Source organism: Cynocephalus volans, chromosome 1 (genome assembly GCF_027409185.1).
Source record: "Cynocephalus volans isolate mCynVol1 chromosome 1, mCynVol1.pri, whole genome shotgun sequence".
NCBI lineage: Eukaryota > Metazoa > Chordata > Mammalia > Dermoptera > Cynocephalidae > Cynocephalus > Cynocephalus volans.
Genome location: NC_084460.1, coordinates 303,506,312 through 303,520,392, shown reverse-complemented (window position 1 = coordinate 303,520,392; position 14,081 = coordinate 303,506,312).

Genomic DNA, 14,081 nt, shown 5'->3' with positions numbered 1-14,081 from the left:
TCCCTTCCCAGCCCGGTATCCAGGCCTCTGCTGGTCACTCTCTCACTGACACGTCCCCACCTAGTGCTCCAGGGCCACCCACAAACACCCAGTGTCCCCCAAGAACACAAGACAGGTGCTGGCATGTGTCTGAACTGTTATGTTGGCAGCAGTGTCGACAGACTGACTTTTCAAAAAGATGTTCAGACCCTCGATGCAGATTCCTGTAAAATCAGTTATATGGCGACTGATGCCAGCAGCAGGTTTCTGTGAGTCCACTGGTGCTTTAATGAAATGATCTGTTAGTTTTATTCTGTAATAAGATAAAAGTTATTCTATTAATAGAAAAATATTTTTGTTTGATTTTTTGTTTGCTGGGGGTTTTCTGGTGGGATCCGAATCCTTGGCCTTGGTGTCACAACACGTCACTCTAACCACATGCACTAACTGGCCAGCCCTGAAAAGTATTTATTCTATAAATAAAGATAGAAGTAATAAGCCGTTCTCAACTCAGTGTCACATTGACGTGTTACACCTGGCAGAAAACACACTCCAGGAGGTCAGCAGAACAGTCTCTCTACGGTCCCCTTGGTTCTGTGTGTCCTTCCCTCACCGGATCTTTTCACTGAGCTCCTGGGAGCCGGTCTCACCGGTGCCACCTCTCAGTATGACCCGGATATGTCTTGACATCGGCCCCCTTGCCGATTTCAGTAGAACGCCCCCTGTTCTGCATCTCAGAATGTGTTTTCTGCTTTTGATAAATTCACTTGGACCCACATGTCCCCTAATATGCGAGCACAATTTATGCGGCGTTGTCAAAAAGAAGGATGGGTTCCACCCACGCCCTGCACAGCCTCCCCCTCTGGGAATCGGCCTCCGGCAGCGGGGACTCAGAACAGGTAGGGCTCACCTGCAGGACCCCTGGGGCCAGGACACGGAGACGAGCACAAACGCCCTGGGCTGTCCCTTCCTGTCCCGTGTTTAGAACGTGGTCGTCGGGGTTTCCATGTTGAAAGCATCATCTGCAGAGTGCACATCGTCTGCAGGCAGAGCCGCCGGGAGCAGGGACTTCTCAGCGGGCGTGTGGGTTGAATATCCCTGTCGAGACCACCCTCCGTGCTCTGCTCTGGTTCTGGGGCTGGGGTCTCCAAACCTTTTCAAGACCCCCACCAGCAGTTTCAGGCAGGTTCTGCCCAGTAGCCGCCCTGGCAGAGCCTGGAAGGTGGGCAGACGGCGGGCTCCTTCCTCCTCCCCGCTCCCCACACGTGGGTTCTGGCCTCCAGCTTGTCCCCGTCTGGTTACTTGCCCTGCAGTGTCCCTCACCCCCTGCCCCCCATCTCCCTGCTGCAGCCCACCCCTCGGGGGCTCAAGGACCGCCACACCGAACTCCTTCACCTTCTGTGCCCACCCAGGAGTGCCCCTCCTCAGCCCTGTCGTGCTGGGAGCCCGTCCCTCCCCACCCCTCCCCAGGCCGGCTGTGGCCTCCCTCGGTGCTAATGTCTGGGTTACTCACCCTGGCAGGAAGGACAGCCCCTGAACCCCTGCAACCTGCGAGGAAGCTGTGTTCCGTGGCAGAATGGACTTCGCAGGTGTGAATAAGGCTACAGACCTTAAGGTAGGGAGATAGATCAGACTCTCCTGGTGTGTCCAATCTGGTGACATGATCCCCTAAAAGCAGAGAACTTTCTCTAGCTAGAGACAGAGGAGATTGGGCAGAAAGGGACAGCAGGAGGCCTGAAGTGTGGGAAGGACGCAGCCACCACTGCGGGTTTGGACAAGGCGGGGTGGGCAGCACTATGAGGAACGCGATGGCCCCACAGAGCTGAGAGGGGCTGAGCAGGCCAGGAGACAGGTCCTGGTCCTACAGCTGCAGGGTCTGGACTCCGCACACACCCCAGGTGACCCTGGAGGCAGCTCCTCACTGCGAGCCTCCAGATAAAGCCCAGCCCAGCCGATGCCCCGATTCCCTCCTGTGAGACCTGAGGACCCAGCCGAGCCACCTGGAATCCTGGCCTCAGGGCTGCAGGTGCTCTGAGCGACCGCACCGGTGGTCACGGTCACGCAATGAGAGAACTAGCACACAAGGCACCATGCTGCGCTCTTCTGTCCTCCAGCATCCACGCAAAGGACTCTGTGTTAAATCTCAAGTGCAACTCGAAATACCAGGGGGTGTCCGTTTCCTGACCGGATGATGCAGAACTTGAATAGTGAGGAGAGGTGTCTCTGCCGAGTGCAGGGCATCACAGGACCACCCTCCATGACAGCTGCACTCTGGACCCACCTCTCGTCATGTCTAACTGTTGTCACCCATCGTGACTTTTAGGTCCTCAAACATTCGAAGGCCCCGTGCCCGCCTCCGCCAGACGGCCTGCTGTCCAGGATGAGACCCCCGAGCCCCAGGCATTCCGTGGCTGGCAGAACAGTGAAGCCCTCACCACCTGGTCGCTCTCCTCTGGATGGTGCCGTTCAGTCACATCGTGTTGCAGGACCCTCAGATTGAGGGATGCCAGACGGCTTTGTGGCAGTTTTCATTGGTAACAGATTTTTCTCTATCAAATCAGATACTTTTCAGCTGGTAGACTTTAACATATGTCCTTGTAAAGCATTCCTTTGTCAAAGATCGGGCGGGTCTTGCAGCTTAAGCTCCTGGAACAGCAGTTGACACGAGGCTGGAGTTCTAATCCACACACTTCCGAAAGAAATAGGTGCAGAAGTCCGTGAAACGCAGAGGCTCAAGAGCTGACATTAGGTGTGAAAGGAAGCGTATCCATGCTTCATGAGTATGAAAAAGCATAGGCGCGGTCAACTAACAGGATTCATTGTTATTAAAATATTTACAGTGTGGATACTTTAGCATGGATCTAGGTGAACTGCAACTCTAGCAATAAAGAAATTTTTTATACAACAAGCACATTAGGAAGTCTCCAGTGATGAATTAAATATGTGTCCACCTACCTAACCACCCCTCTGCCCATGTATCTACATAATGACCTCCCCATCTACCCATCTACCTACCCCTCTGCCCATGCATCTACATACCTACCTCCCCATCTACCCATCTACTTACCCCTCTGCCCATGCATCTACATACCTACCTCCCCATCTACCCATCTACCTACCCCTCTGCCCATGCATCTACATACCTACCTCCCCATCTACCCATCTACCTACCCCTCTGCCCATGCATCTACATACCTACCTACCCAACTACTTACCCATCTGCCCAGGTCTTCACCAATATATCTCCCCATCTATCTTCCCATCTACCCGTCCATCTACATATCTACCTCCAACCCACCTATCTTCTGTTTCCATCTGTCTGAATAGCACGTTCAGATACACATATGAATAATAAATCCAGTGTGGTATGATGGTTACATATGGGAAATCTGGGTGAAGAGAATACAGAAGTTGTATGTACAATTTTGAGAGCATTTTCTGTAATCCTGTAGCTATTTCCAAACAAAACAATTTTTAACAAGTCCCAGAAACTCAGAACCTCAGGCAGACCTAGTGGCTGGAGCACCACGCCATCCTCTGGTCCTTGCCTGGGGACCGTCACTGAAATGAGAGCAGAGGCAGGTGACGATTCCAGGAGACCCCGGCCGGGCCATGCCGACTGCACCCACACACCCGTTCCTGACTGCAACACCTCCATTAGTGGAGAAAGGTCACTGATGGCTGCTGCTGAGACCTGGGGACAGGGCCATGGCTCCATCACTGACATGAGGAGCAAGTGCCGTCCCCCCACAGGCTGTCATGTGGACACAGGCCGCTGCCATTTTCTCTCTCGAGGTCAATATTAGACCCTCACTTTTCTCCTGGAGATGAGAAAAGACCTCAGACCTCCTTTGGGAGAGACCGTGCCCGTCAGCTGGAGGAGGGTGGTGAGCCCACTGCCCCTGCGGAGTGGGGACTGCCCTCTGCCAGGGCCCAGCCCAGCCGTCTCTGCCCATCCAGCTCCCTCACTGGAGTCCAGCTCCGGGCTCCCTGGGGCCTGCCACGTCTGTGCCGTGGCCTGAGACTTTCCCTGCTCAGCCCTCGCCCCCTGCTTGACCTTGACCCTGACCTTCTCTCATCCCCTGGCTCCATCTCGGTGGCTGCTTAGGAAGAGCTAAAGACACCTTAGCTTTCTGGCCACGTTATTTTCACATTCATTTTTTAAATATTTTATTTGGGCAGTAGTAATATGCCAATTTTTAATCGTCTCAGGTGGGAGGGAGCCTGAGGTGAGGAAATAGGCCATATTGGTTTGAAAACCTGGCTTCTGTCCACGCCACCTTGAACAGGAGCGTGACATCACCAGTTACTGATGGGGAGATGCGGCTCCCACCTGGGCCACACGGCTGTGGACCTCAGCAAAATGACCCGTCCACGCAGACGCCATGTCCACCCCCAAGTCACAGATGAGACATTTCATACGTTTTACAGTGGTAAGATGTGGAATTGTCTTAACGAGTCCTTTACTGTGTAACATTATGATAGAATAGAAAAACAGAAAAAGGAACATGCCCACAAAACACAACGGGTTTTGAAGAAAACTCTGACCTCATTTACTTTGGAGCCTACACGGCCTCTTTCACTCTCAGGATCATTTGCTTACACTCCACTTTCTAAACAATGCTACATACTTGTTCTTAAAAATGTAAAGCCTTTTAAGGAACAAGGATTTACAAAATATCAATTCATAATTAATTCAACTACTTGAGGAAATGGTAAATTTCCACCACTTGTGCAGATGTGTACTTTTTGTCAAAAAAGGAAGGAGCCATTTAAAGGTGCAAGTGGACCTTTGTCACTTCTGGGGGTTCTCTAACAGCATCTAAGGCTGCAGAAAGTTAACTTTTGTAAGAGCTAAACTTTTTAATAGAAATGCTATAGTTGGATTTAGTCTGTTTTAATTTGGTGTTTGAATTCCAGATCTACAAAATGTGTGCTTAAGGAGCGCAATCTGCAGAACTCGATAGGTAGTTACACAAAATTAAGTCTGGAGACGGTAATGGACGGTGCGCGTCCTCTTCTCAGCTGGAGAGGGCTTCCTTTGACTAATTCTGCTCTTTTTCTGCAACAATTGCTGTTTCTCACAGGATTTATGTTTCCTGCTGTACTGTGGCTACAACTGTCAACGTTATCTTTTCTATTAACTTTCTGTGTCTCCCTGAAGCTTTATTTTTATATGTCATTTCATTTTCCTGTTAAAAGCAAGCAGTATTATGAGTAATAAATCTCACGCGCTGGCATTAGACACACTGTTACTGCTGCCTTGGCTTGGCCATTTTTTCTCGGCTCAGCACCAAGAAGGTGTCTCCTCTGGGAGACGAGAGGAAGCTGGGGGAGGAACCACCGGGAGCCGGGCTGGGCCGTAGGGGACGCCCACTGTGCCCCCCTTCCCAGGCACGTGTGTCGGAGGTGTGGTGGCCTCACACCTGCCAAGCCACTAAGCCACCTCTCACCTCCACATCCCGTGGTCCCTCATCCATCAATCCACGGCATTAATTGGAATCAACATTCCTGAGGCCAGTGACACACAAGCCCCTGATCTACATCCCAAGGATGATGCAGGGACAGACACGGCCGAGCCTGGCCTCCTGGAGCTCACATACCCATGTGTGTGTGCATGTGTACATGAGAGTATGCATGCCTCTGTGTGTGCTAGTGCCTCATGCAGGCATGTGTGTGTACACATCCCTATGTGTGTGGGTGGGTGGGTGTTCGTGTGTATGTGTGCATACATGTGTGCATGCATGTGTGTGCATGAGTGCATGTGTTTTGGGGTGAGGGAAAATAAGCATCAAATGACTCAGCATGTAAATACAAAAGACGGTTTCCTGTGGCAGTGACAGCCGTCAAACAGGAGGGCGTGGTGGAGAAACAGCAGAGACCAGAGAGGAGAGAACAGGTGCAGGAAACAGTGTAAGGGGGAAGGGAGAGAAGAAAGTAGAAAAGAGAAGGTGGAGGGGACAGAAGGGCACAGAAGTAACAGAAGGTTGCAGGGGGATGGAAGGAGACAGGAGAGGACATGCCTGCAGTGCCCTCGTGTGTCATCTGTGCAGGCATGTCCTCTCCTGTCATGTCCTCTCCTGTCCTCTCCCTCGTGTGTCACTCACCCATTGGGCTGGGTTATTCCCACGTCCAGGTCTTCAGCTACTCTCACTCCTATTAGGTGTGTCTCGAGATAGGAAACTTTGAATCACAGCCTCTTCCACCCCCGTGACGTGCTTTCCTCCCACCTCCGTGGGGACCTGCCGCTCAGCACAGGGACGTGACCCTCAGTTCATGGAAACTGGAGCTGTCAGATGAAAACACACTTAATGACTTTTGAAACCTCCACATCCTCACCCAGGCCTGGCCCCTCACCCATCCTCCTCCCTGGAGTCTGGGGCTTCTTGCCGTTTGAGGCGCTAAGCCCAGATGCCTGGGGGTCAGGCTGCCGTGTCCCCCCAGGACCTCGACACCCCCCAGGGGGCTCCATCAAATGCAGCCCCACACAGAACGAGGGTCAGCAGGTGGGTGACACTGGGGAGGCAAGGACCCAGGTCCCCAGTTTCCTTCCCTACAGATGCCACAGTACCTGTTTCTACTCTGCCCAACTCGGGGTATGATTTTCTTTCAATATATGAGCAAAATTAAATTGTTTACTCAATGGCATTTCTATGCTTTTCCTACCCCAAATACCAAGGGTTTGCAAATCCCAGCTGGTGCTAAGGACCTGACTGGGTGCAGGATAAACTCACAGAACACATCGGGGGCATCACTGGGCCCTCCGCATGACAGTGCCTGTTCTTTACCTGCTCAGTCAGTATTTTCTCAGTCTTATGGAAAGGGTTCTGTGGCTGTGGAATCCAGAATGTTCCTGAACACTTCCCGGGGCTGCCCACATACTCGTGAGCACACCAGACCCCAAAACATGATTAGAAAACATCAGTGTGCTTTTGCTTATTTATTCTATTTTTCAAGTACACTTTGGCACTTTTTAAAAGATCCCCCGAATGACTTGTCAGCATAGCCAGGGTGAGCCCCACACTCTCTGAGCACCGAACCTGAATCAAGAGGTGACACTGGTTTCTTGTAGGACAAACCAAAGACAGTTCCCTGGGCTGGTGGAACATCCCATCAGGCTCAGATCCCAGACGTAAAGTATTGTCAAGCAGGCGCTGGGCAGCTGTCCCCAAACCTGTGGACCTGAACGTCCAGAGCAGCAGAGTGGCCTCGGGGCCCTCAGCTCCCTGTCCAGAGTCCCAGAGAGCAGGATGGTTCCTTCTACCTCTCCACACTCCTCCCCCACGCAGCACACACTGTGTCCTCCCGTGGCACAGGTGTTCTCACTGCATGGACAGGTGAATGCTTCCCCCTGTCGTAGCAAACACACCACACCCAGAGCCTGACCCTCTAATTTGTCTTTAGCCCAGCACTGCCAGCATGACATGGCGTGCAGCAGAGCAGGAGTGACCTACTAACAGGGAAAACCATGTTCACGTACATGCAATAAGCACACATACCGTGTGTGTGCATGCGTGTGCGTGAGTGTGCAGGAGACTGTGCATGCCCCCTTCATCCCTGTCCCCATCCTCAGGCCCAAGTAGAGGCCACTTGATCCTTGGCCATGGGTAGAGGGGCTTGGGCAGACAGGTCTGACCGGTGGGCCTCTCTCTGTCCCTTAAAATGAAGCAACGGTGGACTCTGTCAAAAGGAAAAATCTCTCCTCAGCCCCCTGGGTTAACTAAATAATTTTTATTTTGATGTTTAAAACCCACAAGTATCAGTCTAACTCTTTATCCACATAGCTCTATTGGAAGCATAAAACTAAAATGGGTAGACAAATTAAATACAAGCCAAATGTTCAAAGGGCAGTAACGTTCAGTGACTCTGACCTAACGTTCTCAGAGATGCCGATCGGCCACCTCTCAACACTGTGGTCACAGCTCCCAGGCACAGGGCCCACGGCACAACAGGGCCCGTGGTCATCCACGCACAGGGCGCCCTCGTCCACCAGTGCACCTGGATGACATCTGACCATCGCCCAGCCCAGGAGCCCCAGCTCCTCTCCCACCCTTCCCCAACCTCGGGCATCTCAGTAGAGCCCCCTGGCAGGGATGGCAAAGGCACACCCGGGCCTGGACAGCAGCCCCGGCTGCGCTGGGTCACCAGGTGGTCACCAGAGCAGGCTCCCACTTGTCTCTTTCAGACCACCATCAAAAGGACAAACCCTTGTAAGAGTCCTGTGTCCTCCCAGCCTCCCACGGCTGTCCCTCTGCGACAGCCTCTCTCCTGGTGTCTCTTCATCTCGTGTAAGGTCACAGTCCTATTGGATCAGGGCCTCCCCCCGTGTCCTCGTTTAACCTGAATCACATCCTTAAAGACTCTGTGTCCAAGTCCAGTCCCATTGGGGATTAGGGCTTCGACACATGAATTTCGGGGCACACGTTTAGTCCACTATAGGGGGCACCTTGTTTTCTCTGATCTTAGTGGAAATGCCACAAGTGTTCCTCCATTAAATAAGATGCTGGCTTTAAAAACTTGTCATGTTAATAAACTCTCTTGCAATACTGAACTTCTTGATTTTCCTGTTTCTTTTTAAGAATCAGGAATTGATATTAAATCTTGTCAAAGGTTTTCCAGAATCTGTGGAGAGAATCATATTTTTCTCTTTAAATCTATTAATATGTTTTAATATATTAATGGATTTTTAAAATTTGAATCAACAGTCAAGGGATGATGTATATTACTTTCTTAGAGTAGCTTTGGGTTCTTATGCTAATATTTTATTTAGCCTTTTTTCATCATTATTTACAATTGATATTGGTCCACAGTATTTTTTGGACTATCATTTTTAGGTTTCAGTATCAATGTTGTATTTGCTTCATAAACTCAATTTAGAAGTTTTCCTTCATTTTCCCTGCTCTGGAACAATTTGTGTAGCACTGAGTTTGATTTTTTTTTTTAAGTTTTTATACAATTCTGTGCAAACTTCTGGCCTTAGGTTTTGTTCATGGGGACTTTCCTTAATAAGTTTTTATTTCTTCTACAGAAATTTGTCCATATGAACATCTTTACTGAAATGGGAAAAAGTTTGGTAAACTGTATTTTTTCAGTAAATTGTTAATTTCATTTAGGTTTTCAAACGTATTTGCATAGAGGTTTAATACATAGTCACATGTTTTTGTTTTTCTTTTTTTTCTAATGGTTATTTCTAACTTGTCATTTCTTATTGTATATTTTTGTGCATGTGGCTGTTTTCCTTGACCATGCCAGCTGGAGATTTGTCAATGTACTTATTTATAAAAACCAGGATTTTTATTTATTCATTAGATATGCTATTTTAAAAATTATTTTTATTAACAACATATACTTCTTTTTCTTATAATTTTCTTACTTTTTCTTTCTTTTGGTCTATTTTGCTGTTCTTTTTCTAGCTTTTTGAGTTGAAAATTTAACTCACTTGTTTTTTCATTCTTTCACTGTTATACACATACGTGTTTAGGCTAGAAAGTTTTCTCTGATTGTGGCTTGAAGTATTTCCCATATATGCTGATATGTACTGTTTCTATTCACATTGATTTTTAAAAATTCTATAATTTCAGTTGGTGTTTCTCGGCTCGTCTAACAGATTCCAAGAGATGGTTAGCAGAATTGTTTTTTGATTATCATTAATTTTCTCAAAAGGCCTTTTTGCCTTTTGATTTTGTTATTTCTTTCTAGTCTTATTGTATTTTGACCAGAGATTGTTGTCTATAATTTAACATTATAAGGCTTAGCTGATTTTTTGTGTGTGTGACTAAATATATAATAATTTATTTTGGTGATGTTCTATGTGTGATTGAGAGAAATGTGTTTCTCTGTCGTATGTTTTGAACATATATTCAAAAGATATACCTTATTGACGTTGTTGTGATAATCTGCATTTTTCTTTGTCCACCTGGTCTTCATTTTACCAACATCGGCAGAACAGTATCACGTTAGGGTATTTCTACACTTGTCCTTGCATCTTCTGTTGTTTCTTTTTTCTAATCATGGTTGTTCAGTGATTTAGTGTGTAGATATCCATACTGATATACGTTCATTATGATTTTTGGCTTTTAGCATTAAATGTGTCCTTTATCCTGTTTAATGTTTGGGGGATTGGCTGCTCCTTTGGGTGATGTCAGGATCAAAATCTGAGGTCTCCTGATGTTTCCACTGGCCTGGTGGACTTTGTCCATGCTTTTATTTTTGGCTTTTAGAATTGCTTTCTTTTAGTTGTATCTCTCGTATACATCAGAGCGTTGTGAGGGCTTTTTTCTTTTTAATTTTTTCCAAATTGGAAATCTTTTTTCTGATAGGAAAAGTAAGGCCACTTGTGCTTACTGACATAGCTAATACATGTGCTCTGAGAAAGGTGCATCAGGACGAGAACTTAGTGATGCTGTCTGCTGCGTCTCTTTATCCTCATCATCTGTGCATCTTCTTTCTTCTTTTGCTCTTGAATTTCCTTTAGCATTTATTTATAAAGGTTTCCTTTTTTGTTGTTCTGGTGGTTTCATTTGTACTTACCCCCTAGTGCTGGTCTTCGTGCTCCCCTCTGTGACTTGACCTTTAACTTTCTGGCTTTGCAGTTTTCAGTGGACTCATTTGGCTCCTGTGCAAAAATTCAGCGAGCTAATTACACTTTTCTCTCTCCTTCCTTCTTATCCTCTGTTTTAGTAGTTGCATCATTTCTACTTTATCAGAACATATTAAATTTATATTTATTTTTTCCTCCTTTTACCCACTTGTAACAACCTAGATCTACGATTAAATATATTGAATGCTCACAGTCAGTTCTTTTCCCAAATTTCCCCATCCATCTCCTGCATACACTACTCCTATGTTTATGAATGTTTAAAACTGCTTTCCTATAGCTCTGCTATTTGAAGGAAAGCCTAGGTGGGTATAAAATACTTGTTTCACACTGTCCTGTGTTTCTTGAAAATGAGGTCCATTGTTTTCTTGCTTGGTGTGTTGTACGGTGCTTATGTTGCCTTATAAATGATTTGACTGTCTTTCTTTCTTTTTTGGCCTGGAGGCCCAAGGGATTTTTTTTCTTCTTTGCTAAAGTCCCTGGTTTTACTAGATGATGTTTCAGAGTAGATGACTCTGGGTCAAGCTTCCCAGACACCTGGGAGTCCTGAGATGCAGATGTTCCTTTATTTCTCGGGTTCCAGTTTTCAGTGCCGGTTCTGTTGCGTTCCTTGCTCTTCCTCAGGGGCTCCAGCTGTGCGTGTGTCGGGCTGTCCCTCCTGCCGTCCTGCACCTCAGCCCCTCTCACATTTCACTTTATTGGGCTTTTCCTTTCCTTCCTCCAGGCTCTCACCATAGTTTCATTTGATCTCTTCTCCTCTGGGCACTTTTCAATTTAATCTTAATTTATAATGTGACTTTGTCATTTTTATACATTTATTTCCTGAGTTCAATCAACTTTTGCTTCATTTCTTCTTGATAGTTTTGTCCATGGATGCTCTTAATTTTTATTATTCTGATTTAAGGTATTTTTTAATATCTTCAAATGATTGTTTGAGGCTCTTTATTTAATTTGTAATGTTATGATTCAATACTCTTCTGCTCCGTGGTTATGGTGTGGAGAGGAAGGAAGTTGCGCTAGCTGGAGTATTTCCACTCTTGTTTCTGTTTCATTCTCACAGTGGTCTTGCATGGACGGAGTTTCCTTTGCTCTAGGATTTCACGGCCAGGTTGGCTATTTGGGTTGTTGGCAAGGTTATAGGTCACTCTTCTCTGCTGGTTCGGCAAAGTGCAGTGTATTTACCGGATGCCTTTTGGATGCAGCAGGGGAGGGGTTGTTCGCTCTTGGATTTTTGGTTCTCTGCCTTACTCCACAAAATGTCCTTCCTACCTCCTGTTTCTGTCACCGCCTGTCTTCATGTGGTGCATTTCCCTTCCTTTGGACCCTCCTCCACAACCAGCAGTGCTCCTGGGGGAGGAGATCTCAAGTATTTGTCTTACCTCTTTTTGTCCTGGATCTTGAACACCTCATAATTATTCAGTGCCTTGTGAGAGCCCCAATATCACCTAACACATGTTTAAACATGCATTTTGTGTCTTTTCTAGTTGTTCTCAAGGGGACGGGGAGTCTCAATCAAGCAGCTTGCTATTGCTATAAGTGGAACACCTCCTCTGCTGTATTTCACTTTAAAAACATTCACACCACTGAGCAGAACCCTAGGTGATCATTAAGTAAAACTGCCATCAAGGCAGTGTCAGCAATTTTGATAATTAAAATCTTGTTTTGACATTAGGAGCAATATGAAAATCATCTGGTGCAGAGATGGGTCCCTTTGAAGGCTGCACTTTGACAGCACTAAGAATTTGGCAGAGCAACCTGTGTGGGGTGGTGTTAACCTCTAAATGACCCGCTTCTGCCCCCACAGTTTCTAGGGGCCAGATAGTTCTTCTTTAGTTACTGTGGCTTTTTTCTATTGGCCACTTGCTCTGTCACCTTAGTCGTGGGTTCTGTTCCAAATTTTTTGGGAAAAATATATTCTTCCCTGCTGCACATGATGCTGCTCCAACTAGAGGCATGTTTCTGAGTCCCTCCCCCCATGTCCTTGTCCCACATCTACCATGTGGCACACCAGATTCTACTGCCATGACCAATACTGCTGGTATTTCAGAATCAATTATTTTCAACTTTCCCTCCCTATATTCCTAAGTAATTGACATGCCATATATACATATATATATGGCATATATATATATACACACACACATACATACATATCTATGTATGTTAACTTCAATCCTGATTAGGTGGTTTAATTTCAAGTGACGAATAGCTCTTTCAAATCGCTTCAGCTTTCATGGGCTGTTTAAGTTCCAGCCCATTACGGTATTATATGTATCAAGAACTATTTCTACTGTTAATTACATGAAAAAAACATTTTGATGTTGTAAAAATAAAGATACCCTGATTTAATATAACAGTGTAGAAATGGTGATTCTTGTTTTGGTGGTAGGTGAAATACTTGGCGAATAATATTTTCAGAGGCAAAAATTGTTTGCATTGTTTGCTTTTAAAGGAAACAGGACACTGTGTTGTATCTTGTTCATTTTTTCTCCTTTCTGTGCCCATGAACTCTACCTTATGCTCAGGGTTTGAGCAGCCTGACTAGCAGACTTCAGAGACAGGCCTTCTTGTCATACAGACACCTCAATCCGTGTGGACATTGCTAATTTTGTTTAATTCACTTGGTCATTTTAAACTGATCTAAAGTATTCACCCTAAGGTAGGTCAATTAGCCTGTCGAAGGAGACCCAAGGGATGGGCAGACTATTGACTTTAACCCAGAGGCCGATTGCAGCTTGGTCAGCTGTCGCAGGAAAGCGAAGGTGCAGAGATGTGTTGACAACAGTGACATCCTACCTGCTTTCCTGCCATGTGGCCACGTCTCTCGCAGTGGATCCCTGAGACAGGGTGAGCAGCATCTGCTGGGTTTCGAGCCTTTCTGAGCACCTGGCTGCTGGTGGAGCCTCCGGGAACAGACGTCCTGCAGCTGCTGCGTCCCCGGCTCCGGACCTCACTCGCGAGTCACGCCAGCTGTGCAGAGATGACTTGCTTCCCACATCGTCCTCCGGTTCGCACACACGCGAATCCCTCTATGGATGCCGTGAGCACATGGCAGTGGAGGTGGGAGCCACAGCACGGGAAGACCCGGCTGCTCCGTGTTGTCCACCCCCAGACCTGCAGCCCCCAGCCCGGGACCCGACCTCCATCAGGCCGGGAACCTGCGCACACTGAGACTGACGGGCTGCCCGCGGCCCATGAACTTACTGTGAAATGCTCAGATTTGCTCTTCATTTGAAGAAAAATCAGCTGATAATTTTAAAACAGGAGGAAAAAAACAGAGAGAAAAGTAACTTCAGGAGAAAATCTACATAACGAAGCAGTCTGGGATTTCACTCCTATTAAAGAGGGGGCCTCATGTACAGTTGTGTGTGCGTCTGGTGTAGTGTGTGCGTGTGTGTGTGCGTGGTATGTGTGTAGTGTGTGTGTATGTGGTATATGATGTGTGTATGGTGTGTGTGTAGTGCATGTGTTTGTAGCGTATGTGTGGTATGTGGCATATGATATG